The sequence below is a fragment of the Varroa jacobsoni genome, unplaced genomic scaffold, assembly GCF_002532875.2.
Source record: "Varroa jacobsoni isolate VJ856 unplaced genomic scaffold, vjacob_1.0 scaffold_1402, whole genome shotgun sequence".
Lineage (NCBI taxonomy): Eukaryota > Metazoa > Arthropoda > Arachnida > Mesostigmata > Varroidae > Varroa > Varroa jacobsoni.
Genome location: NW_019214304.1, coordinates 14,899 through 40,618, shown reverse-complemented (window position 1 = coordinate 40,618; position 25,720 = coordinate 14,899). Strand labels below are relative to the sequence as shown.

General features: G+C 41.0%; 1 long non-coding RNA gene across 1 annotated transcript; it reads left to right on the top strand.

The window, feature by feature from the left end:
* The first annotated feature begins 8,646 nt into the window (after positions 1-8,646).
* LOC147752214 (uncharacterized) lies at positions 8,647-15,166 on the top strand. The gene is made up of 2 exons (XR_015314665.1): positions 8,647-9,874; positions 13,266-15,166. It is a non-coding gene; the product is annotated as an uncharacterized LOC147752214 (long non-coding RNA).
* The last annotated feature ends 10,554 nt before the right edge of the window (positions 15,167-25,720 follow it).

Below are 25,720 nucleotides of genomic sequence, written 5' to 3'. Positions count from 1 at the left end.
AAGCAACGAGTTGATTGTGACATTAAACACAGCTGGTGGTTAGCTGAGAATTTGTTGAAGCCTTGCACCATTATGACAATCAGAGATTAGGCTTATTGCAAGTTGCCGTCAATAGTTCAACTCCGTTATCATCACATAGATATTACGTATCGGAACGATGTTTAGCATTAATTAACAGAAGCGTTTTTGTGCAGAAATGGTGCTCACATACGCGCAGCTTAAGTCAAGCTCTTACAGCAAGAGCGTCCCAGCTTGCAAAACTTAGTCCCAAATAAAAACGTCTGGCCCACAGCTACGCGCCTCAGTTACGAATTAGCCCTACATCAAACTGTTTGTGGGCGTTTGTAGTCAAATCGTTAGGCAAACGAAAGGTAGTTTGCCGTTCACTACCAAACATTGAAAATAGCCAGGAAAAAACGTACTGTTTTAACTAGATATTACGTGTATATAATGTAACCGCATTACTTTATTTATGAGTAAATCTAGAACGGCTAGGATTTGCTTGCTAGCCTTAAGGACACATCGTCGTCTGGGTTCGAAGTCGGGCATCTTCGTCGTGGGGCGTTTCGTGCTGGGAGCCAGCCAACCGTCTGTGTGACGGAATGCCTGACGCCAATACCGAAGGTAAAACCTAAACTTCTGAACTGCAAGCGCCTCACGGGAAAGGCAACCTACGCCAGTTCCTGTGACATCTGGCAAGCCCGTTAAAATACATAGGCACATGTACACTGAGGGAGTTTAGTAGTTGTTTGTTGTTGTCGGTCACATCTGGAGGTCGGCTGGCGCTCAGAGTTGGCTACAGAAGCAGCGAAGTCGACGGTAGCCCGCAACCTTCTGTGGAGAGCAGTTCATTCTGTTTGCTCCAGCCATTTATAGATCTAACACCAGCAGGGGTACAGTTGAAAATTCTGGAAACAACGATGCTCAAATTCTACTCTCACTGAAGCTCTATTGTCCCTACAAGGGACGTCGATGGGCACAAGGGAGGCAATGCACGAAACATTTATGCACAGGATCCGGTGATCTCATTTTTGGATAGAACCGCTTCATATTCTTATATTGTATCCGTAAGGGTTCCGCGTTATACAAAAAGCTCGTAATCAATGCTACGTAACTTGCTTGCCTACACACCTATCGACGATTCACCAATTGTGGATGCTAGACATCATACACTTAGCTGTAATTATATACAAATAAGTGAAAGGCAGAAACATCCTTATGCAAGAAGAAGCATAGAATAACACAACATTACACAATCATATGCCGATGAGAGCGGCAGGCACACGAAGCACACGACTGTTCTGTCGATTACAATAGATGTACCTAGAAGCGTAAAGACTTTGTTTATCGACGCGCGGAGAGCTTTCTGTCGATGATCTTACCTCGGCAAATCTTATATTGGTAAGATCTTCTTAAAGGCGATACTAGCTTCCCTTTGTTTTTCTTAACGGAAAGATTGAAGGGTAACGCAGAGCGTTTCTCTTTAGATCCGAAAGGAAACAGATGTCTGTGCGCGTCGTGTTTTTCCTAGCCGAATTCATGTCAATCGTATCGATTTGACGGCCTGGGACGCTCGTTCCAACGCTGCCGGAACGTTAAGCTATAAAGTTGAAATGCCAGCTTGGATTCCTCAAATCGCACATCATCTAAACAGCTTGGGTCGGCATTGTGGATTTGGTTAATCTTTTTTTCTTTTTTCATGGTTACAAAGCGACATTGGCTATAACTTACAGAAACGAACGACGATGACAAAACAAAACGTTTTGTTTGCAGTCATTTCCCGCCAGTGTATCGTCTGTCCTCTCCGAAGAAGACGCATCAACGGCTTGTGTCATACGTGACCAGATAGAGACGTCGTGCGGAATAATCTAGAAAAAGCTACAGTATATTCCTCAAAGGTGACTCGTTTCTCGAATCATACGTCTGTCGTTCCCTATAACGAGAAACTAAACTCCGCTACCACGTGCTCACAGTGTTTCGTTTGTTTCCTGTGCCAGGCGCACTAAAACGAAGCAACGCCCATGGCTTTAAAAGTGGATATTTACGAGAGTCGACTTGAATTTCCAGCCCCCTTTCAGCTCCGTCCACTGGAAAGCTCTTCAGTAGTTGTAAAATGTGGCAACAAAAAGTTGAAGATTTGGATGAATGATTCAACGATCGCGCAGTGCGAACAACAGTCTCCAGCAGAAAAGCAACTAAAAGGAACAAAGCGCTGTCTGCCGGCTTCTCTACAGAATCGGCCGCGTCATCCGCTGTCAGAGCGTTGAGGGACTGCCTACCGGCGTCTTAAAACGTTGTTTGGAACACGCTAACCTCTCATACATAGAGAAATGCCGCGACAGATGGAAAGAAAAATGGAAAGATCTATGAAGTAGATTGAGCTGAATACGAGACAAGGTAAATTTATGTCGTTTCGTCCTTTAGCCGCTTGTTTTGAGATTTTTTTTTGTTATTTTAGCCCACCGAAGACAGGATTTTGTCTTCGACTTCAACCAAACAAAAGTTAATAAATTTTGTTTTTTTTGTTCCCAATGAAAAGGTAAACGAAATTACTGGAATAATTTTGCCTCCGCTTCGCTTCTAGCATCCTTCCCTCCGGATGCCTCCGGGGCAGCATGGCGACGTCTGCTTGCCCACTGGCTCATCCTGCCACCTTGTTACTAGGTCAAGTTGAGCTTTTCTTAATTGGTTACTCCTGGCGTATATAACTTACCACACACCAGCGAACCGTTGCTTTGTCCATGCTATTCAGACGACGCAGAATGGTAGCACCAGCGACATACGTGTTGTCTACAACAACAGGAACCATAAGGGACGATGTCAACAGGAATTTTGCCCTTATATTTAGGGCATCATTATCATTGTTAGTCTTGTCTGCCGTGCAGGCCGTCGGGAGCCGTGCCCGACCATTGTTGTGTGGTGCAATTTGTAATGTTTCCGCTGCACGCTGGTGTCTCAATTCGAATTTTTCTCATAATGAAGAGGATTTCCCATTATTGCAGCACTGGTCAACTGCCACCGTACTGTCTATCCATTGCTACTGAACTCGAAGAAATTTTACGGAGTTACTGAACCATTAACAGAACAGAATTAGGAAAGCGTAAATACAGCGCGAAATGAGATGACTTCAGTAAACATTAGAAGGGAGTTGTTGGAACAGCTGTCTACTGTGGACACCGATGAAATGCTGGCAGAGCGACAATGACAAATAATTAGGCAGGCAGATTGAGACCTTGCTGATAATGCGATGGGATAAACTAAATAATTGAGCTTTTTTTTGCTAATTATTAGCTTATCGCAACAAAGTCAAGGCTTGTTTTCAAATGTCAACTTCTACCACATGTGCCCACCTATTCATGAGTCGAAGGATCCCTTCTATTTAAGCATATGTTAGATAAACGGCTTGGTCTATTAATTTGGTCCATATATATATGTATTTATATATATATATATATGCGTGTTGGCGGATTCGAAGCAGTGACACATTGAACTTAACGCCTAAAAATCGTCACCATATCCTGAAACCACCGAACCATATCCTAAAATACACCACTAAGGATAAGAAATTATCAGAAGATGTTGATTCGCATCTACACTGTCGTATTGGAACCATATTCAACCTTAAACCTGTAAATATAGCTATTTACAGGTGCCAGGTTGTGTGTAGTTCGTAATATTGAATGCTGTGCAGAAGACCAAACCCGGGACCGCAAAGTTTCAAGACTCTTACGGGAAGACTACCGTCTTCTCAGCCTGTTTCAGATAGTGACTTTTATTGGCGTTATAGATAATCATGTCTGTTTTTTGCACTGCAAAAAGTGGGTATTTTTTGGCATAGCTCATAAGCGTGGCAAAATAGGCTGTATTTTAGCAAAGTGTGACTTGAACGCAAGTTCACAAACAAACTACGCGTTTAGTGTTTTTATTAGAGCCGTTGTTGTTCGGGTAATAGACAATAAACTCCCAATCAAGATTTCTGCCAACCGACGAATTTTTACCAGAAAATATTGGGATGTTATTGTAAAGCCTAAGATGAAGTTTTCATCTGTCGATCGGCTAGGAAATAGAACTTTTATATTTTCACATCAAATAATATAAATAATTTTGTTCAGATGAAATGGCACAATCCACAATTTAAGTAAAACATATAGGCCGATTCTATAGTAGTTGCAAACACTTATGTAGTCCGTAGGTATATTAAAATAATTTCCATCTATGTCCCTACTATCTGATATGCTATAAAATCTACGAGTTTGATTTACCAGCGAATCTTGCTACTTGCCGATCTCTGCAACAGCTAACGTAGTCGTTGCATGAAAACCTTTGATTTCTGACATTTATCTCGCAGGTTATGGTGTCTAACGGCTGTCAGCTGGAGTGACCTGTTCAATCCGGTACCCATCCTGAAGCCGCGGCAAGCCATTAAAACGGAAGTGCAATTTGTCTAAATTTTCTGAAGATTATCTCCCTTTACCGAGACGAGTCTTCAGAGATATCGATACTTCGACCTTCCTATTTTAGCGCACTTTTACGCATTTCTGCTAATATCGAAGAAAAAAAGACGATCTAGATTGCGCAGTTCGGGTGCCACCGTTGCGGTTGTTCTTATGAAAAATTTTTTTTCCTTCTAGCTACTACCTATAAATCGAAACAATTTATCAACAATTGTTAATGTCGCTTTGTCCGCTATCAAATAGATTATTATCTTGCTTAAAATCTGGACAGGAAATGACCACTGTCATGTTCTGCGTAATTACCGCTCAATTCATGTTAACGGAAAAGGATAGCAGGCCAAGTTCGTCCGTTTTGCCCTCAGCTTTCGAAAATATTCGAAGACTGGATGTCAGCACATATCTATTGCGTGCAGTGTTTCGTGTTATACATCGCTGAAAACGAAAAAAGTACAATATTACATCTATCTAATCGGCATTGTTACTAGTTTGATGGAGAATCTTCTTTTATCGTGTTATCCAGGCGAAACTGGGCGGCCCCACCAGATCGGAATATCAGTTCCCGATCGGCGAATGTTTCTGTGTTGCCTATGTATGATTCTAGCGGAAGTTGCACTTTAGTAGAAGTGTTTTAAGCCACCTAGTAAAACAGAGTTTTAAACAGAGAATTACCCACTCTGTAGGATGCCATACCCATCGCTATAGTTCTCGGTTAATATGGCACAATCAAAAGATATACTCAAACAGTGGATTGCATCTCGCCGACCGAGCTGGTAAAAATCTACCTATATAAGCAAAAGAGCACAAACGTGTTCAAACTGAATATGGTTTGAGTTAGCTCTACTAGTTCCTATGTTTTTCGTGGTCCAGTCGTTATTTCTTAACCTTTAGCAAACAACATGATTCCTTTTCAATGCTTTAAATGGCCTTCCCTTTCTCATTACCTACTAAGTGATTTGCCAATTAATACTTTAGGCCGCAACAAGGCGCAAACCCGTCCACTTTACATCGTTCGGCCTGATTCAGTGTTCACATTAGAAAATAGTGAACGTCAGTTCCCGTCGATATAACTAGGCCTTGTATTCTCTATAATTGCGCCTCTCTCGTGAACGTACGGTGGCAGAATCTGTCGACTACTAATATCTACCGGCTCATACTCTTTCTGTAGGCAAAATGGGGCTAAGCGTTTTAGGATCCAATGTGAATACATTGTATTACACAACAACAAGATGAATCCTGTGCCCTGTGCTGTCTTGCGTGCCTGTCAATATGTGTGTTTAATAGAATTTACATTTGTCGATAGATAAAGGACTAGCTGCGTTTCAACAGAATGATACAATGACTTGAAATATTACGCAATACAATAGAGTCAGGCCTAGACGCTATCGTCGCTTTGTCTTCCAGGCGCCTGGTTCTATCTTTATAGATTTGCGTTGTCCGCTAGCATAATCTGGCCTCAAAGTGAGCGCTTTGAAGCTACCTGTCGAAGGCACTATTGACAGTTGCCTGTAGATTTCGTTTAATCGCTATACTTAAGCATCAGATTTCTATGGAACCACCTGGCATTGATTTTCTGGCTTCAGAATGGAACACCAGCACAGAAGTGGTCAATTCTTGGTTGAGACGTATGTGATCCGCACGAATGTGTCTGTGATCCTGCCGCACATGGTATCGTACGAGATGTTGGCTCAGTGTTTCGTTAGCTTGGAAGACATCGTGACCGGAACACCTGTCTTCGTTTAAGTAATTCGGATGCTTGTGTGCTAGCGGACCTAGAAGTCCGTTTGTCTGGAAGATCACAAAGCAGCAAGGTGGCGCAAAATAAAGGGGTAAAAGAGCAGAACACTTCTCCCTCAATGTATTGCTTACAAGGACATAAGGTCAGGTTTGAACGATAACTTAGTATGGTCAAGCAGATAGGTAAACTAAGGCAAGTGGTGCGATTGCTTTTCCGTTCCTCAATATGTACCTATGTCTGCATGCAATACATACTATGCAGATTTATTAGACTTGGTACTTGTCTGTTTCACCCTTATCTATCTCCTTTGAAAACCTCGTTCAGGCTTAACCAACGCGTAATTTGCGTTTCCCTTAAACAGCTATATTAATTAGCTTTCTGTTAAGCGGAAGCTTCCTTACTGTGTTTTAGCTGGAATTGTTCGACGCACCTGAACTGTTTATCACTGCATGAAGTGTTTGCTGCTTCGATAAACCGCCTCTGCTTCACTGACCCTCACGGACCGAAAGAGCCAGTATGTTACGCCCCTATGACTTTACTACTGTCTCGTTTAGAACGCCCTTGTTCATCAGATTTCTATAATCGCTATGCCTATTTAGGCCATTTTATTTAGGCAAAAGAGTCAAAATATGAGCTAGATAAATTTCTTAGCTTTATTCGTTCTAGGCTCGGCATATAGCAATACGAAATAATAGAGTTACTGGCGGTGTCCTGTCCTAGAATTGTTATTGATCTTATGATATATAGTACGTATTATATATAGTGACAAAAATTAGTCGTTTCATCATTCGTTCACCTCAACGAAATGCACTTGGCTCTTCGAGTCAATTGGGCTAAATTTTGATATGTATTCATTGTATTCTTGACAACCGTGCTGCTTCCAACAGCCATTTTCTATTCCGATCTACACTGTCTCGGCAAAGGGCTTTTCTCGTTTTGTGCAGGAAGACTTCCAGCAGCATCGTTACTGACCTCCAGAATTATTATAATCCATTGTGATTGCATCCATTTCACTTGTGCTCCTCTTCAGAAAGAGCGAACAGTGAGAAGTTGCATGTTCATCTACGCGTAAGCACCTCGATCTTCGTTCTGTTTACTGAGCAAAGTCAAAAGTTTTTCTGGTTACAACTACACCTCATCTACTATTGTAGCCGTTTAGGGAACTATCATAGAATATGAAGTCGGACAGACAATAGCTAATGCTTGCATCAAGGAAACCGCCTTAGTCGAGCCGGTCCAGTAGATTAGATGTCTCCCTTTCACAATCCACCCTATGTGGGCATTCTCAGAAGATTAATGAAGTAGCCATTAATGAAATGAGGATATGAAGAGCTATTAGTGTTAACTGTGTGCATATGACATATTTAAAATAAAGACTAGCTTAAATTAAGGCGTCGTATTGTTTTGTTGAAAAAACTACTTCATTCGTAAATATCCACGTCTTGTGCATCGCTTGCACACTTTGCCCGCTTATCACCCGATAACACTTCAGCATTCGGCGGAATTCATAACTAATATGAAGAAACTGTAAACAGTATTATCTTGATTTTGATATCCGATGGCGATTGCGATCGACCTACAAACGACCTCTGCTTCTAAGGACAGCTACGTAGATATCGATTGGTCATATGAACCTTTTGCGAGCTGACGGTTATAGTAAGATTACTTAGTAGTATGGTGGCCGTCAACCATCGGGCATCTGGATGGTGCGATTCTGTATCCGCACAATGCAGTGGACAACACTTGGGGCAATGTGTTCCCTAGAAGCGGAGCAGTAGTTTTCGAGTTATGGAAGCCGGTGGGCCGGGCGGCCATCGCACTGCGGCGTGCGTCCGCTAAACTGTTTCAGCTTGCGAACCGCCTACCGGTCGAATAACGCCATTCTAGAACATCTCTAATTAATCGACTGGTCGACCAATCTAACTTGGGTAGAGTTGGTTGATTTTGTGTTGACGTTTCGATACCCGAGTATCGTTCCACGATGCGGCAATAAGACCAAACTGGCGTAGACGTTTAGGAAGAACAAATGGAAGAGCACATTAGGCAATTATAGTCCGTTTTTGAAATGTTTTTTTTTCTATAACGAAAAAAAAAAAACCGATGATAAGTTGGTACAAAGGCTGGTACTATGAACATTATCTATGTGTCTCTTAAAGGTAAATGGGTCCAATACCTGTCTTATTGGCTCTATGGAAGATGATCATCTATTTGAGGACGCTGTTTCAAAACGTGTGCCATGCTTTACTTGTCTGATGTTCATCTTGGCAGCGAATCCAATAGAGAACCACATGCAAAGCCTTCCAATGCGTCTGGCTCCACAGTTCAGTCGGCTGAAACGAACAATATAAGATCATTCCTAACAAAAATGTCTACCAATCGATTTATCCATGGCGCACGTACAGCAGTGAATATTTGGCCGACGTATAGTCTGGCATTAGCTGGTGCATTTTTGTGGGTCGTCACCAAACCTTCCAATCAGCTCCTCCTCTGTTTTCGTAGAAATGCAGTATTTCGATATGATGGCATCAACTGTAGCAACGAAATCTGTTGCGACAGGTTTCTGTCATCTTTATAAATGAGAATAATCGAGCGTTTGGAAAACATCAACGAAAGGCTAATGATAATTTCATCTATGCGTATATATTTAACAGAGGTTTCACTGATGAGAGACATTGTGCGGACGATCTTCAGGAAATCAAGCCATGCGTTCATGTTGACTGGCAATTGAATTATACACAGTATACAAAAAAATACACAATTGTTCCATATTGCAAATAGATTGATCCTATGACAGATTGTGGATATTTCTAGAAATAGCCATTTTTGCCATCCAGATATTGACTTTAACATTCGCTTGTCGATCAAGTTTATTATTTGTTTTTTTTTTTTTTTTTGTTTCTTGCTGATAGTAGGTTTAGATAGAAAACAAACATGGTGACGTACTTCTTTTTTTTTTTTAAAGATCCATGCCGAGCTCTTCGGCTATTGCCAATTAACGTGAGATAATTAAAGTGCACGTTTACGCTACGACCGAGTAACGCAGAAGCATCAACTATGAAAATTTCTATAATTATTTAATAACTTTTTGATATTCACTTCCTTTACGATCAGCGTAAAGTCTCACCAGATCACATTTGAAATATTAGCAAAATCTAAACTTCGAATAGGCCAGCTCTTAATTTTACATAGACGAAGCTACATTCATTCGGTGATAATTCGTAATGGTCTTGGGCATTCTGTCAACGACTCAAACGTCAAAGCTAAACGATAGTTTTCCGCTAAACTGGTGACGAGGGGCAACAACTGTTACGTAAGTATCCTGCAAATCTATTGGCTTCATCTGAACGTCGTTCTTTTACCAAAAAAGGTCCTACTCGCCCTTCCCTGATCGGCTGAATTCTGCGCCAAGTCTTACCGCTAGATAATTCTATCTCTTTCAACTAACTGGCCCTCGTCTGGCCTATATATATACACACATCCCTGTTCTACCAGGCATTGCACCTCGCGGTTGTGGAGCATCTTCGCTAATCATCGGAGGCAGGATCAAAGATGCGTTGAATATACATGAAGAGCATGGTCTGGCATCTGCGATGAGGACTGTAAGAGACAGGTGGCCTTTTGTCGACAACAGCTACTGCGTGCGCGGTTTCTACATATTGTGTTGTACGAATCACAAGCGCATCTGGTATTAGTTCCTTTGTGGATTTCTTTTTCTAAAAATCAAATGAAAAATCAGAGAATCGCCAACTGCAGTTTTGATAGACCAGAGTTCCCATATCGAGCTGCAGTCGCCGCTTTTTTTGGTGTAAAACAATGCCAGTGCCCCGTCAGTGGCGTAATATTCTAAGCTGCATACAAGGAAATTTCAGTCCTGCCTTGGTTCTAGATGGTCTTAATACTTCGACCAAAAAGTATGAGAAACATATTATATATTATTTATGCCCTTGAAAACGTTAACGAACAGTTTGTCTGTGATCCCCTGCCCCTCTGTAAGGTTTGCAAGTATTCAACGTGGCACTATCTCTCAAACAAGTACCGTGCGCGTCTAATAGTAAAAACAATTTTTGTTACCTGTTTCGAAAGCTTAATTGAGTCCGTTGGTGTCATGTGGTTTTGCGTTGCCCTGAGAATCCTCGACAAGGCATCGTAAACTTTCTCCCTCCGAATTTGTCTTCGTTGGCGTGATTTTCGATCCCCAATATATGAGATAACGACATTTCTATATGATTGTACGATACATTGCCGAGGTCAACGTCTACGCTCGCGCAGGAATAACATTAGTTGAAGTTGCTGATTTTGCTGCACCTCATATCATTACCAGCATGGGTATTAGCTTTATTGTTGCATCTATCATGATGAATGTAATAAGCAGTTGCGTGTCTGCTTGACCTTGCATCTCTAAGCCATGTCGCGGCTATTCCCACCTGCCATTGCAGTCGCTGCACCCGCTTCCAGCTGCTGATTTACAAGAACGATCAACCCCACTGGAGGGGTTTAGACGTCAAATGGACGCGCTACCAAATCTCTTCTAACGCGATGATTATAATAATGATTATTATTATCATTGTGATGATGATGCTGGTGGTGATTGTTATAGTGATTCTGTGACAGTGATGATGATCGGAGCTTTTGGCGGTTGCCGTATAAGCTGGCCACGGTGAATGAGACTCTTACGGTTCGTTTGTAGCTAACTGACTGTCTGGCCAATATTATTCTATCACCATAGGGGTAGGCAAGCGTGCTAGAGCTGAATGGCACGCAGGATCAATGCTGTGCAGTGTTAACAGTGATCATTTCTAGAAAATCGTTGACTTTAAGATTTTTCGGCGTTTCCCGCCGCCTTTGATTTGATACATAAACTTTCTGGTAAGAACAGTCACCCACAATTGAAAAAAAAAAGAAGTACATTAGATAAAAAAAAAAAAACGGGACCTTCGATCGCGTACAGAAAGGAGCGGAATGGGTGAAGGCAACGACATAAAGTAGGCCGGAGGCGAAACTGATCGAAAATAGCGTATCCGCGGTTTATCATCATTTATTAGGAAAAAAAAGCCCAGTGAGGAGGGTGCCAATCGATGATGCGGGCAACAATTATTTAAGCGGGTTGTCGCTTTCCTTTTGTCGTCCGTGTCTAGAAGATAACAATAAATTATCTTCACATCTTGAGTTTTCTCTTCTCAAGAGAATCTTTTCCCGAATTTGAAAAACCGTCGATTTGATCCTACTCGGCCTTACGCCGAGTCGGCTCAAATTTGTCGTAGTCGACGCACTGTGGCCAGATAGAAATCACGAGATGTGTGGATAAGTTTAGAACTCGGATGATTATCTTTTTTGCATTTGTGTCTGTTAAAACGTAGAACTTCGCTATTGTCTGCCATTGAGATTCGTTTTACCTCTGTAATAGTTGTGCACGATACCTTAGGTTATCCAAGAGTTTGTCCTGTTCTGGTTTCCTTTCGCAGAAGTTTGGTAATTAGCTTGTCTAAGGACCCGTAATAAAATATGGCACTAGGAGTTACTAGTGTTGTCTTTCTAACCCAAGACATTTACTTCACTTTAGAAGGTTAAATATTCAAGCTAATGAGCTGATTCACTACCGGTTGTGTTAAAAAGCATATTTAGGGCAGTTCTCGCTCGTGAACAAAGCTCACACCTGACTCATGGTATTCCTGTACTTCGTAAACCGGATGATGAAACTGCAAACCTTTCCGTTACCTAGTGATTACTTATATATTTATACATTTCCGACTACCATTCACCATTGTCGCTAGTACGTGAATTGCAATTCTATCAAACGTATTACCTAAGCTATTTAGAATAAAACAATATTTCGTCAATACGTTTCGCAAATTAACGACATTCGTCGAAATTAGACAGCTAAACCTTGCCTAGCTCTTTTCCCTTGACCGGTTTGCCTTTCCTGATTGTTTTGTTTCCATCCATCGAAGTTCCAGTAGGACAAAGCTCACTTCATCACCTCTACGTGACTCGGCCTCAACCGCGGACCATTAGACAGCTTCGATTCTGTAAACGTTTTTATTATTGTTTAAAATATTTATTTGTACATCTTCATGTATGTAGTGATTTTTTTTCAACATTTCCTCATTTCCAGCTCTTTCCTATATAGTCATCCGTGCTGCCATAAGAACGAAACCTACAAGCAGAACCCCTTCAGCGCGTAAACGATTTGAATCGAATTTTCCCACGGAGGCAGCATCGCGACAGAGCTTGATTAGAGTATATAGCTATTTTGACGAGGCGTTGTTCATAATGTGATGGATGGTGATGTTTGTGGTCTAAAGCCAGTTTCCGCTGTAGTAATTTCAGAAAGCGTGGGATGAACATTCTAAATAAACAGAAGAAAACAGACCTTCATCAGCACGCTCAACGTTTTTCTTTGCCAGAAAAAAACCGAGTGGGAACACAATTCCTTTTCCTTAAACGAATCAACGGGGTAAAGTGCGGCAAACTATTGCTGTGAAGATGGGTCGATCATTTTGTCGTGCCATTGGCTAGCTATGTAATGTGAACGGTATGATAGGGTCATAGAAACCGAAAAATCTATTCGCAGAAAGCATAGTTCGCTAACGGGTATATAGTATGATTAGCATTACATACGTAGGTCCCGCCTTCACGACCGAGCCGAAACGCGCAGAGAACTTGAAATATGCAAACCTCCAGTTGTATACTCCTAGTTGTGAAGCACATGGAATACTTGTTTTATACTGCATAATAGAAATACATCAATGCAAATATGTATTTTACACGACTTTAAAACAACACTAATAATAATAGTGATAATAGTGGTTATAATAACGTTTATGGAGATAAGCAAAACAAAATAAGTGTTTCCTTAGCTATTACGTGTATACAGTAACTTTGATATGCAATAACTTTGTATGCATAACCGAAATGATAGAACGATACGCGTACGTGGCACATCGACGCTCTTAACCGTACGGCCTCATTTGGTGTATGACCAATGACGTAACACAACACGCTACGTGAAATTTGCTAAACAAAGCAACTAGGTAAAGAAGGGAACATTTCATAATGTTTTTCATGTCAATTGACAGATTGAACAGAGGAAAAGTTGTCGGACGCTGAGGCGTCGGAAGAAATCCGGGAAAGGAAACCAGCCGTCTCCTGTTCGCTAACGCAAATTGTCGCCGACCGTTTTACCTTTCGTCGGCAGAAAACGAAACAACCAACTAAAAAACAGACGAGAAAACCAACTAAAGCGAGTAAAAAATCACAAGGAAAATAAGAACACATTCACCGAAACAGGAGAGCCGGCTCTTGAAGCTGCGGCTATGAGAGAGAGAGAGAGAGAGAGAGAGAGAAAGCGAAAGAGAAAAGAAGTGACGGAAATTGCGCGAAGATGATTTTCGGTTTGTTGCGTTAGGACAGGTGCAAATGACGCAGAGCGTCAGAGTTTTTCAACCCTTGCGCCATTTGGCACCGCATTTGCCACTTCTGAGGTTCTAGCTTGGGCGGTACCGCAGGCCGCGGCCTCGACTATTCAAGCGGTCTAAATGCCTCTGGACGCGACAGAGTTCATTAGCTTCTTTTCTTCTAATCCATTCGAGCTTTATATCCGCTCAGTCGCTTTACCGGTTTTGATAATTTCGAAACCAGCTTAAAAATGAAAAGCAACTTTTTGCAAAGCGGGTTAATAACTATGCGCATCTTGCATGTTAATTATTTTCTGCCAAAACACACAGACCCTAATATGCACTGAAAGAGCAAGAGTTTAGAAAAAAAATGGCCTTGCTCGAGGAGCATATTTCTGGAAACATAAACGGACCGTTTGCCTGACAAATCGGTATCTTGTTATGATGTAATCAGTCGTCCGAATGGACGTCCTGTCGAAGATGCATCCCTTTCCAGCTTTTCTGCTAATGGAACTGTCATGCCCCTTTTCAGTTTTCCAGAAATATGGGTAAAGATAAAAATAAATTTGAAGCAGGAATAACACACGCTGGGCATGACGTAACCATTGGGAAATCAACATGAAGATAATACCCATAGTGGCATACTACTGGCGAGATTGATCGTCAATATTCACCTAGCAAGCACGCGTGTCTCGGAAATGAGTGAACTTGATTTGAGAATCTCGGATACCAGCCTTGCCTTAGCATTAAAATATATATAGAAGGTATATAAATAGAACACTGAACACTACTGTGCATCGTTAACATATTGTTACAACTGATTCGTAACAATCTTGCTGGTTACCGTACTATGTTGACTTTACTGTGTGTTTGCCGTAAAAAAATCGAAATCCCCATCTGTCTGTCTGTCTACCGCTATTGACAAACTTACCGCGACCCTTAATCTGCGTCCGCGGATCCACTATCGCTAATCATAGTCCTGTATCAGCAAAACCGCAAAGTAGATACATGTTGACAATACCTAACGATCCTCACGTGGTACGCGCCTTAAGAACGGCTTCAACTGTGCCAGCAATAACTACACGGGATAGTTGCCGCGTTGGAAAGACTAAATCGGCGCGTCGATTTCGCACGAAGCTCCAGAAAAAACAACATATAGAAAAAATATTTCGAAGCAAAAAATTCATAAATAAATGACCCGTTTTTGCCTCTTGCTCGTAGCACTTTTAGTTCAGTCTTGATACTTTTCCTGCCAATGAATTGTCACTGCGAATAGTATTTCCCTATTTTTTGGCGAATCGGCATGTATTGCGGGTTCTGTTTTGTGCGGCGTTATGTCTGAATCAATTATTTCGATTAAAGGCAATTCTACGACAGTCCTACGAAAAGAGCAGCCTCAGCCTCAGTATAGATAGGGTTCAGCAAGTTTTTGCCTCTCACGCACACGGCTTTGTGAGTTGCTGTTAGAAGCCATCTGACAGATAGAAGGTGGGCAACAGTGGAGCAAATAGAGATTTCAGTGACCATGAAGTCACGTAAATAAAGCTAGTGGCTGGAGTTTATATAACTCACATTCAACCAAACGATCAGATCAATGTGATCCTTCACGTTCTCTGCGATAACATAGATGATCGACAAACAACATTCAAGTCGAAAGCATTAATAATAAGGTTGTTTGTCTTGTACATTTTCGCACGCTCCAGTGCATACATTGAGAAACTGTAAAACGGTCTTCAGCTGCCTGTCTTTCAGCCGTGTGTTTATGCCAAATCAGCTAATAATAATAATAGGTTCTATCTTATTACCTCTAGCGTCTTCACCTCTCTATAACGTTTGACACTTGGCTGGACAAAAAGCTGGACATTAGATATTGATTTACAGCGGCGTATAGACGGTACACTTTGGGCTATTTCTCATCGCTTCTTCCACTCATATTATGACGTGAAGGTTTTAATTTGCACTTTCGTTCCTTTGTCTTCCCATTTTTTTCCAAGCCGCATTTAGCCATCATGGTTGTGACGTTTCCTAACGCTTCGAACATCATCTCGATCACTGATCCTACCTCGTTTAAATAAGACTTCTGTACCTCCTCTTTGTCTACTACGGTTTCCGTCGTGATCAATCCGTCCCATGGGCACAGCGTTGCATGCTTTGTGTTGACAGCCCAATTCACGCTCCGCGCTCAGCATGGATAGCGAACGCTGGATACGTACCTGGCATCTAACGTAAAAGAACAGTGGGAAAAATCAGGACGAAAATAATCAATGGAAGAAGTTTACCTGATTCAGTACCGCGGGCTAATTCAAAGTATGTGGGGTCATTTTTTAGATTGCCGATCAAAGAGCTATGCAGAATCTTTGTTCCCGTTTCTGTAGTAAATTTGCGCCGGTCGTCGGTGTACATATAACGGATCGTTACGTACAGCAAAGGACATGCGCAAGCGCCTCGGGTTTGTTCTGGGCAGTTCGGAAATTAAAAACGATTTATGGGCTGAAATGGGGGACGCGAGAAAGGGAAACTGGGAAATAACTAGTTGGAAAATAGTTTCGTAGACAATGAGCTTGTTTAATTTTAATCAGCATCGTTTTCGTGTCTCGCAGCGAAATATAAACAAAGCGTCAGCATGGTAGCATCACTGTAAATCAGTGACACCGCATAAATTCTGAAGACTCGCTTTGCGAAAGCACAAACACGATTTTAAGCAGTACCAGATGTGAATATTATCCCTTCGTAATTAATCCCACGCACGGCCAAAGCGGCAACGGCGATCGTTCCGAAGACGCTCCCGGAAGAAAATACCGACGGAGTGGATCGAGATAAAAAAAAAAACATGCAAAGAAGGTTAATTTTATTAGCTCGCGCTCCTTATGAACTAACCACAAGTCGCATTGAAACAAGTCGATCAATTCTTCGATCCTCTTAGCTCCGCTTATTAAGTATTTATATGTACTACTAAATAGACTTCGTTATGATATTGCAAGAAACGGCGTCCCTCGTTTTTACCTTCATTTACCCCAGCTGACTTGAAGCTCTTCTTATCGTTCATGGCGTAGACTAGATGCATATATATCTATGGATATGTACTATATGATGATGGAAGCAGCTCTAATGAAATATATATACTCGTTAATAACGAGCGCAAAAAGCAAATGCATTCATGGTGATAACAAAAACGAGTGAGCGGGTTACTGGGTGAATAACTGCTTGTTTTTATCGTATGTGCCATGTCTCGTACATATGGTTCAATATAAGCGAAAAAAAATTGCATCTGCCGTAAATTCTTATTATTCAGCTAGTCTCTGTGTAGCATGCTAATTATTACAAACTGTTTACGTGCGGGTTATAAGTTAGCTCTTCAAAATGGTTATCAATAGTTGACATATATATTCATTCATAGTCTTTCACTGATGGTACATATTAGGCATCGTCAACGTGTCGCTCTGTTTTGCTACGGGCGATATATATAATGTTACCCTCAATTTGAGTTTTCTTTTAAAACGGTTATTGGCCAATGAAGATATTTTGTGTATAATCAAAACGAAAATTTTGCCCTAATTTATGGCAGCCTAATTTATAGTTAGTTCAACTCGCTAGTAAATGGCGGGACGCGATCTTAGCCCTGCTTCTATCGAAGTATAACATCTCTTTAATTAGGAGACACCAAAGTCCTGTGCCTTTATCAAGTTACCCCTTATAACAGATTCACACATATAGCCGTGGCCCAGTTATCTCTGTATTGTTTAGAATATTACTTGAGTTCTATTCGTACGCAGATTACAGAGATACATGCTCAATGATTTAGCACTCCATCATCGGACGTACATATAACTTATCGAAGGTCGCCAACTTATTTATTGACATAGCTACACTAATTCTGTTATATTAAATTCGCAATGCTAACATGCGGCGACAAGTGTTTCAGAAAAACGTCTGGCATTTAGCTTGTTATTTCTACATAGTTCAAAGCGAACGTCGCATAGAACGAGCGACGTCCGTCGTCGATCTCATCAGGGGCTCATTTCTTCCCGACTGACACAAAAATCACCCAAAACAGGAGTGATAAAGTCGATAGATCGCCTGTGCCTATTCGATATCAGCAATAGTTACACGAATTCTAGAATAGACCAAAGAGGTCAGAGTGCAGTCACCGAAGTTGAAGCCACTGCAGATATCAATATGCCGGAGATTGACTGAAGGTCGATGATCGTGTCGAAGCTACATGCTCTCTCATATCATAACTACAACCAACGATACATTATAGCACATACCTATATTTCTATATTTTTCTCACTGATATTCATAGCAACAGGTACTGATCATTTTCTTTTTCTCTAGCTGCTAGAATATAGAATATAGCATATAGAATATAGCAAAAGCGTTCCGTGATTCCGTCTGTAACCTGGAAACATATGGACGGTGCAATATTCTATTGATATAGTACGCACTTCCTGAGCATGTGCTATCACCACTTTTCCTTTATTCGCCGGATCAGTACCGCCAGTAATAACTGATAAATCGCTATTTCGGTTAGCGGGGATTCAAATTATGTAGCAAGCAGCACTGAAAAATAGCAGGACTCTTATTTATTACATTATACAGCTCTATTTCCACGCTACAAGTAATATGCGAAGCGCGCGTAAATTTGAATCGTCAAATGTTCGAGTCGTTGCTTGAATTCATGCTGGTTGCAATAATTATCAAAAAATTGTGCCGCTTAGTGATTGGACCGAGACCTAAATAGGTTGATGTTCCACCTGAAGAACATAGAGATACGCGAATAAGAAAAAAAGCTGTTGAATAACTGTTTTAGAGAACCCTGAACTCCGTTCGAGTTGAGCTGTCCACATGATTATGAGAAAATAATAGCTATTAGGACAGAGAGCAGTGAATATTAGGGAAATAATGCAATAACGAAAAGCTATTTTAAACTTGTTCATGAAAATGATTCGAGAAAAGTATCGATTCCAACAATCAGCGTAAAACCAATCCACATAATATATATTAATGTATCACTTTACTTGGAGCCTTGAGGTTTTCTAGAGGATCGAGGAAGCGCCTCGAACGATCTGAAGCGGAAGAGCGACAGTTGCAGGCCCTATTTGCTTTAATGGACAGCTGACATTTTAAATATGCGCTATAGCCCCGTTTAAAGGCAACGCATCACCATCATGTTATCACATAATATTCGAATTTTGTCTCGTTGTGTCAATGCGAGCTTGGTCCCCGTTCACTGACTGAAGGCTTAAGTTGGCTTAAGTTTTTATTGCGTTTCTACCGTCGGGCAGAGTCGAGCATATATCCATGAAAGGTGCTCTTCTGAACGTACACCTAACGAAGATCAGAACTAAGAACTCATTAATGTATACCAGCACACGACTCGGTCATGATGACCGTAATCTGCGCGTCATTCGGTTTAGACTCGGAATAACATTGGTACAGCTGTATATTATATTTGTATACAGCTGTTCGCTTCCGTCGCTTTGTAATCTCCTTTGTTAATCGACTGAACAGACATATCCGTACGAGACTGATCTGACTGTAAGCTGTAAGTTAGTTAAAGAAAAACGTGAGTAAAATGGCGAAAAATTAAGATGAACTTATATTACATTTAACCATAAAGGGATCATATTAATCAAGTTTTGCGTATCTCTAGCTGAATCTCTAATCTACGAACTACTGCCGCAAGACGACCGATACAGTTAAAGCGATAGACAAATGCCACAGAATGCGCCATCTATTAACTGTAGTTGTGCCGTCCACTCGGCATTCTGCTGTCACACTTTCTTAGTCCATTTATGTAGCGTCATGCCGCGTCCAAGCTACGAACCGTAGCTATGACCAAAGCAACAATCGCTACATGGATTCAATGTCAAGGGCAGTACATTAGAATAGATTTATTTCAGTAATAATTTATTTCGAACCATTCAGGCAGCAACTGTAACCGCGCTATCTGGATCTATCGTACTTTCGTAGCCGGTCCTGCCGCCCTTCATCTGCGCGTCCATCGCAGTACATCTAGCAGCACGTACGCCGAACGCACACGTATAGCTGTTCGTGAGACATTTTACAGTTTGTATATACAGTATGTGTGTGTGTATTTGTACGTAAAGTAACAAGGATTGTACCAGTTAAGTATTGATCCTGTAAACGGGGTAAAATAAGGGCATATCTGTCTTGCTCGGAATACGTACTTATTAATAGCGCCACGAAGGAATGGCATGATGCGGCTTAATAATCAATTCGTTCTTGCGTGATATAATTGTGGCCCTAGAGGAATGGCATAATTTGGTGTCAATGAGCCCCGACTGTTTTATGACGTTGCCACGATACTTTATACACGATACTACGTGGTATATGAACACGGAATGGAGAAGGAAGGAAGAGAGCGTTCATCTGCTTCACGGTAGAAATGATTGTAGTCATAGCCCGCGAATATCGGAAATTAATTGCAGAGCGTCGAAAATAAGATGCTTTCCACCAGACGGAAATTCAGACCACATTGACAGAAAAGATAAACTAGGTATTTAAAGGGTAAGTAGGTAATCATCAGCTTATTATGTAATTGAAGATTAACTAAAATTGGGACGGGTGTGAGAGTGTAGACAATGTCGTACCTGTCGCTGATTCGCTCTGTACAGAACGTATAAATATACACGACTTTGTGCTTGTACAAACCGTATAAGCTGGCTGTTGAGCTATATATGCCGTGACGAATATCGTAGCAAACCATCCTACACATAGCGTTTCCAGTACTGATTTGATTATTATCGATTATTTCCGAAAAGTAAATTTGCTCGCATGAAGTCTCTTTATAAGAAAACTAATTTATTTTCTACTAATATATTTTCTGTGTCACTTCTCGAATTATATCGCCTAGATTCTTTGGGTCCACATATAGAGTGTCCTTTTCCTTTTGTCGCGCATGTGATCGAGCCATTCCGTGGGATGCGCCAAAATGCTCTTATTTAATAAACCTCATCTTATCTTCCCTGTGTTCTTAAGATTAATCAAGCGGAGTTTTCTTATTGCTAATTACGGCAGAATTGGAAATATTTTTATTCTGAATACTTGCCCCCGTTGCTCCTAGTAATTGCCCCCCTGTAATATTCACTTTCGTTGTAAAGATCTTAGTGTGGTCGCTCAGCTCCAATGTAACAAGCTTGTAGGATCAGCCTTAAATAGTAGCAGTAAAATCACCATTCTTCATATTGACTGAACGGACACTTTGCCTTTGGATCTTGCCACCGGTAATTAATTGGACGCTTCTGCGATGATAGTAATAGTCGTAATAGTCCGTAATAAGCTATATCTGCCCTCGAAAAGGAAAATAATTTTACACTATCGCTAATTTTCCTAATAGCGCATCATTGCGAGTGCTGTCACTGGAGAAAATTATGTAAAGGCCACATTTTTGAAATTCTTTTTCGATCGAAGCGTTAATATCATATGGGAACTGAAAAAGCCGAAGGCCCTTCAAGCGGCTAATGTCAAGGAACGGCAATATACTGAATATGTCATGTAATGCACAGCGATACCCGTGGGTAATCTTCATTACATCACATGGGTCTGAGCGCACGCATGCACGCACTCACCTACACACATACACGTGTGTGCGTTGTCTTCATATACGATACGTAGATAGATTGTTCTGGCCAGACGGAACCTAGCGCTCATGGATCTGAGTCATTCAAATGACGTCATTCATATCGACGTTATCTGAAGATTTGGCGAACCCGGTATGCACTGCGGACACACATTTGATTGCATAAATACTCCGTAAGATGCACGGTCTTCTTTCTGCATGCCAACAGCAAAGGTAAGCACTGGCCAACAACAACGTAAACATCGACAAAAAACGAAAGCAGGCACCGGAATAGCAACCGATCCCCTCACCCCTCTTCTTCATCTAGGCCTAGATACAGTTTCTCTACAGCGCCACTTTCCAGTGACACGGCCCAAATATGTAGCAGAACGTGAATTTAAATCGCCACTACCACCATGTACATTTACTGCTCAACTACGTCATTACCGGAGTGTCGCGGTATGTGTACACGGTAAATGCACACGGCTGTATGTTCAAAGCGTTGAAATCGATGTAAAACAGAAAATGCTTCTCGAGCTACTTGCCTATCTCCAATGCATTCATCCGCATCACGAACACGAGCTTCACTCACCCGACGGGTTCCGCGTGTTTGTGGTATCTCTGTTTAATAATAATCAAATGGGTTCAGCACGGCCCCAAATATCGGTCGAAATCCGCTATCAATTGGGGGTAACTGCTTCGCTAGGGTCAGTTCAGATCATGCTAATTAATCTATCTGATGATAGAGACAACAACAGATATGACGGAAAAAAGGAGGAAAACCTGCTTATTTACTTCTTGATTTTCTGCGTTTATATATATATATATATATATATATATGTATATATATGTATATATATATATATATATATATATATATAAACGTTTATAAATTGCGTCTAGCTATATGCATTATATATTCATGTATTACTCGAATATAACATGATGGTATTTGGTATTTTAATATAACATAATAGTACACAGCGGCACTCGAACAGCGTAGGCTGGAGGTGTGTCTATTATAAGGTACAGTGTATATTGAGAATACTTCGTTTATATAAGCAAACGAATCCAACGGATTGTGCCGATTAAAGCACTGATACATCCATATTTTAAAAACATTTGTACAGCTTTGAACAGCTTTAAGAACATTTGTACACATGGTAAAGAGTATTTTTTCGATGATGATTTGTTGCCTACTCGTCTTTTTTGGTGGGTGCGATCGATGGCTAAGCGATCACTGGCAGGTAAACCATTTCGCGCTGACACGATGGTGATGTTTGGCAAACACTATATCTTTTGGGCGCGAAATTTTAAAGTTTCTATTTCTATAGGAAAAATCACTTAAGATTTATCTTGCATTGGTTCATGACTATGGTCATTCATTCGGATTAACAGAACAGATTGAAAGCGGCAAAAACATATCCAAATTGAGGAACAGTTAACAATGAATTGCTCGTTTTCTTTCTATGTGAAAAATAATACGATTGGCCACCGTGACTGCTTTAGTTGCCGAAAGTTGCCCCAGGTTCCTTCGACAACATGTCAAGGCCTGCAACAAAAAGGCCAAAAAACACCTGCAGTGAGAAGGATGAAGTTAAAAGACAAAGCATTAAAATCACCACTCGAGATCTATCATTTACAGTGGTCAACGCGAAATTAAAAGCGGCCGCTTTTCGATCGCTACTAAAAGGTGTTCAGCTGCGAAAGAGAACATTGCAGTGAAACAGTTTAAAGTTGCTGCTTCTTTCCAGAAGAGGTAAAATTTACAAAAAAGACTTACCATTTGATTTAAAACATTTCTCAAATTTTGCCTGACAAAACATTAAAGTTCTTATTCTTATTTTTCTCTAAAATTTTCTTGCAAATTGATTTTTTTGAAAAATACTGTCTAGAAGCGAGTCATACAATGGTTTGATTTTAATTTTGCCTTTTATTTACCACGATGAACTTCGCCTGGCGTTCAAGTCACCCCATCAACTTTATTGGGCTTTCATAAACTATTAGATAGTGCTGAAGTAGTACGTGGGATTATCTAAACCAAATTTGAGTAACCCCGCAGAGGTAAACTACTGCGAAATAACACTAGATAACACAAAAGCAATGAATTTTCATAGAAAATTGAAGTGTTTTCTTCGAAGCGAGTTTTCACAGGAGGTATTCCTAGTCTTTGCTGATTTCTCAAAGTTTTATAGCATTTACAGCGTTTCATTAATTTATTCATGTATAGTTAGAGGCACGCGACGTTTCGAGTACATCGTTGCTCAGTTCATCATATCTTAGCCTTAAGTGAAGCGTCCGTACTTAGAGAAATTATGATAAAATGTTTGCACGTAAAAAAGCTTACTGACTTTTATAATCGGATAGATCTGCTAGAATTAATTAAGACACAACCATTTCCATTCCTTGTAATCGAAGCGATGTACTTTTTAATACGACCGCGTTCTTTCCTTCGTATCAACGGTGTTGTAAAAACTTGGCTTTAAGCGACAATGCACCTGGTCTTCTGAACTACCCACTGAATCCGCACACTTAAGCCAAGCATTACGGCAGATCTTTGAGGTCTATTAAAGTTATCTTAAAAGAGATCTGTTACATTCGTTGCTAGATCCATTGGGGCAAGTTTAGTTGCATGAGTGGCGACTGACGAAAATCGAATAACAACTAAGAAAAACTTTACTTCTGATCATATTCTTGAGGAAACCTGTTACGTTAGCAAATTAAACGTATTTTGAACGTTCTGTTTCGCTATTGAAACACTTAACCTTTTTACAAATGTAGTTAAAAGTATCACGAAAACAAATTTCAGTACTAAAATAGTTCGGCGAAGTGTTCGTAGCTTCTAATTCCGCGCTAAGCGCTGCACTGTTGATGTTTCCTTTTTTTTGAGAAGGCTACAATTTGTCGACGTCTCTACCACCGTAACTACCTCTAACTGTAACTTTACGGCGCGGATTTCGTATAAATTATACAGAGAACGTAAGAAAATGTACGTATATCAAACGTCGCACGCCGTGTGTCACCACACTCTAGACATCACACGGCACTCAAACGTATATACGTATTATAGAGAGGAACTATGTTTCTTTAAATGTCACCATTTGCTCTTAAACGTCATCCTTGCTCTATTTTCAAATGGTATCATCGTCATCGTTATATCGCTTTCATACAAAAATAGTCTGTAAAGCGACATACTTGTGTTGTTAAAAGAAACACATCCAATTTAATACTCTATCATATAAGTGCGTGTGTGTTTGCGTCTCTCTCTTTCTCTCTCTCGCTTTTTGGTTTGTTATTACGAAAACCTCTTTGTTATTGTTCACTATTTTTCAACGAGTTATATAAAAAGGACCATACCAGTTCATGTCGTGAAGGATAGTTTGGCTGCAGAGTGACATCGTCACTGAGTCCGCGTCGAGCGTTGAGGGACACTAGCATTTCCCAGTTGCCATGACCACCTACGTTAATAAGTACGGACAGCCTACCCAAGCCACAAGCCGTCGAGGTAGATACAATTATACTGTACTTTCGTTGATATCACTGTTGTTTAAATCGCTAGGGTAATTATTACATTCAACAGCAACAACAGCAGTCGTAACAATATAATGGCAACAGAAAATTCTGTTGGAATATTGCGCCGCTGTGTCGCACACCATATGAAGACAAACGTAGCAATCTAACTAAGCACCTATTCGCCAATGCAGGCAGAATCCACGATGTGCTGTTGAAAAATACGATAGCGTTCTTCATAATGATACGCCGGCGCAAATAGACAGCGTCGCATCAACAGAGGTTCGCGTAGTCAATAATGATAGCTATATGGGGCACTATTTCTTTGACTTACTAGGCACTGATAATACGTTGTTATCAGCGTGAGCGTTCTCGAAGCTGCTTTGCGAACGAGATCCGCAATGCCACCTAGCGCGCGAGAGATCGGCGAGCACAATGAAGGACGACAAGGAAGATCCATAAAAGTGAAATTTGGGGGTTGTGCCCGCGGGTTACAAGCGGTTGTATCTAGTTTACTTAAGCACATAACTTCTTATATCCTAGTAGAGCGGTAAGTTGAAGTCGTCAATTTTATCGCCGGTATCATCAACGGCAAAAACAACAGCGTCACTAGCAATGCAAGCTGACGCCTGCTTCGTTTCCAAGCCACGTAACCACACTGCGAGAAATGACATTTCCGCGAGAAACAAGGTGCAAGTAAACGTTTGATAGCATCTACAAGAATTGTGTTTACGGAGCGTTTATTCAGTCAAAAAGCCCAAGAAAAACAGCCGGGGGACGCCGAAGCGATTGTGCATGCGTGTGACGTGCCCATCGTTAATCACCCGTCATTAATAACCAGTCCGGAGAACACGGGTGGCGTAGTATAGCTCAACGAACCAGAATAACTTCTGTCTACATAGCAACCAAAATGTTGTCATTTTTCTGCTATTTTTATGATTGCACCCAATACCGACGACACTCTTTGCCAAGTCCACCGACCAGTTTCAGCCTAGAGCGGTCTCCATGATGCATACGTTTCAGACCGCACTGTGAAACACCTTGA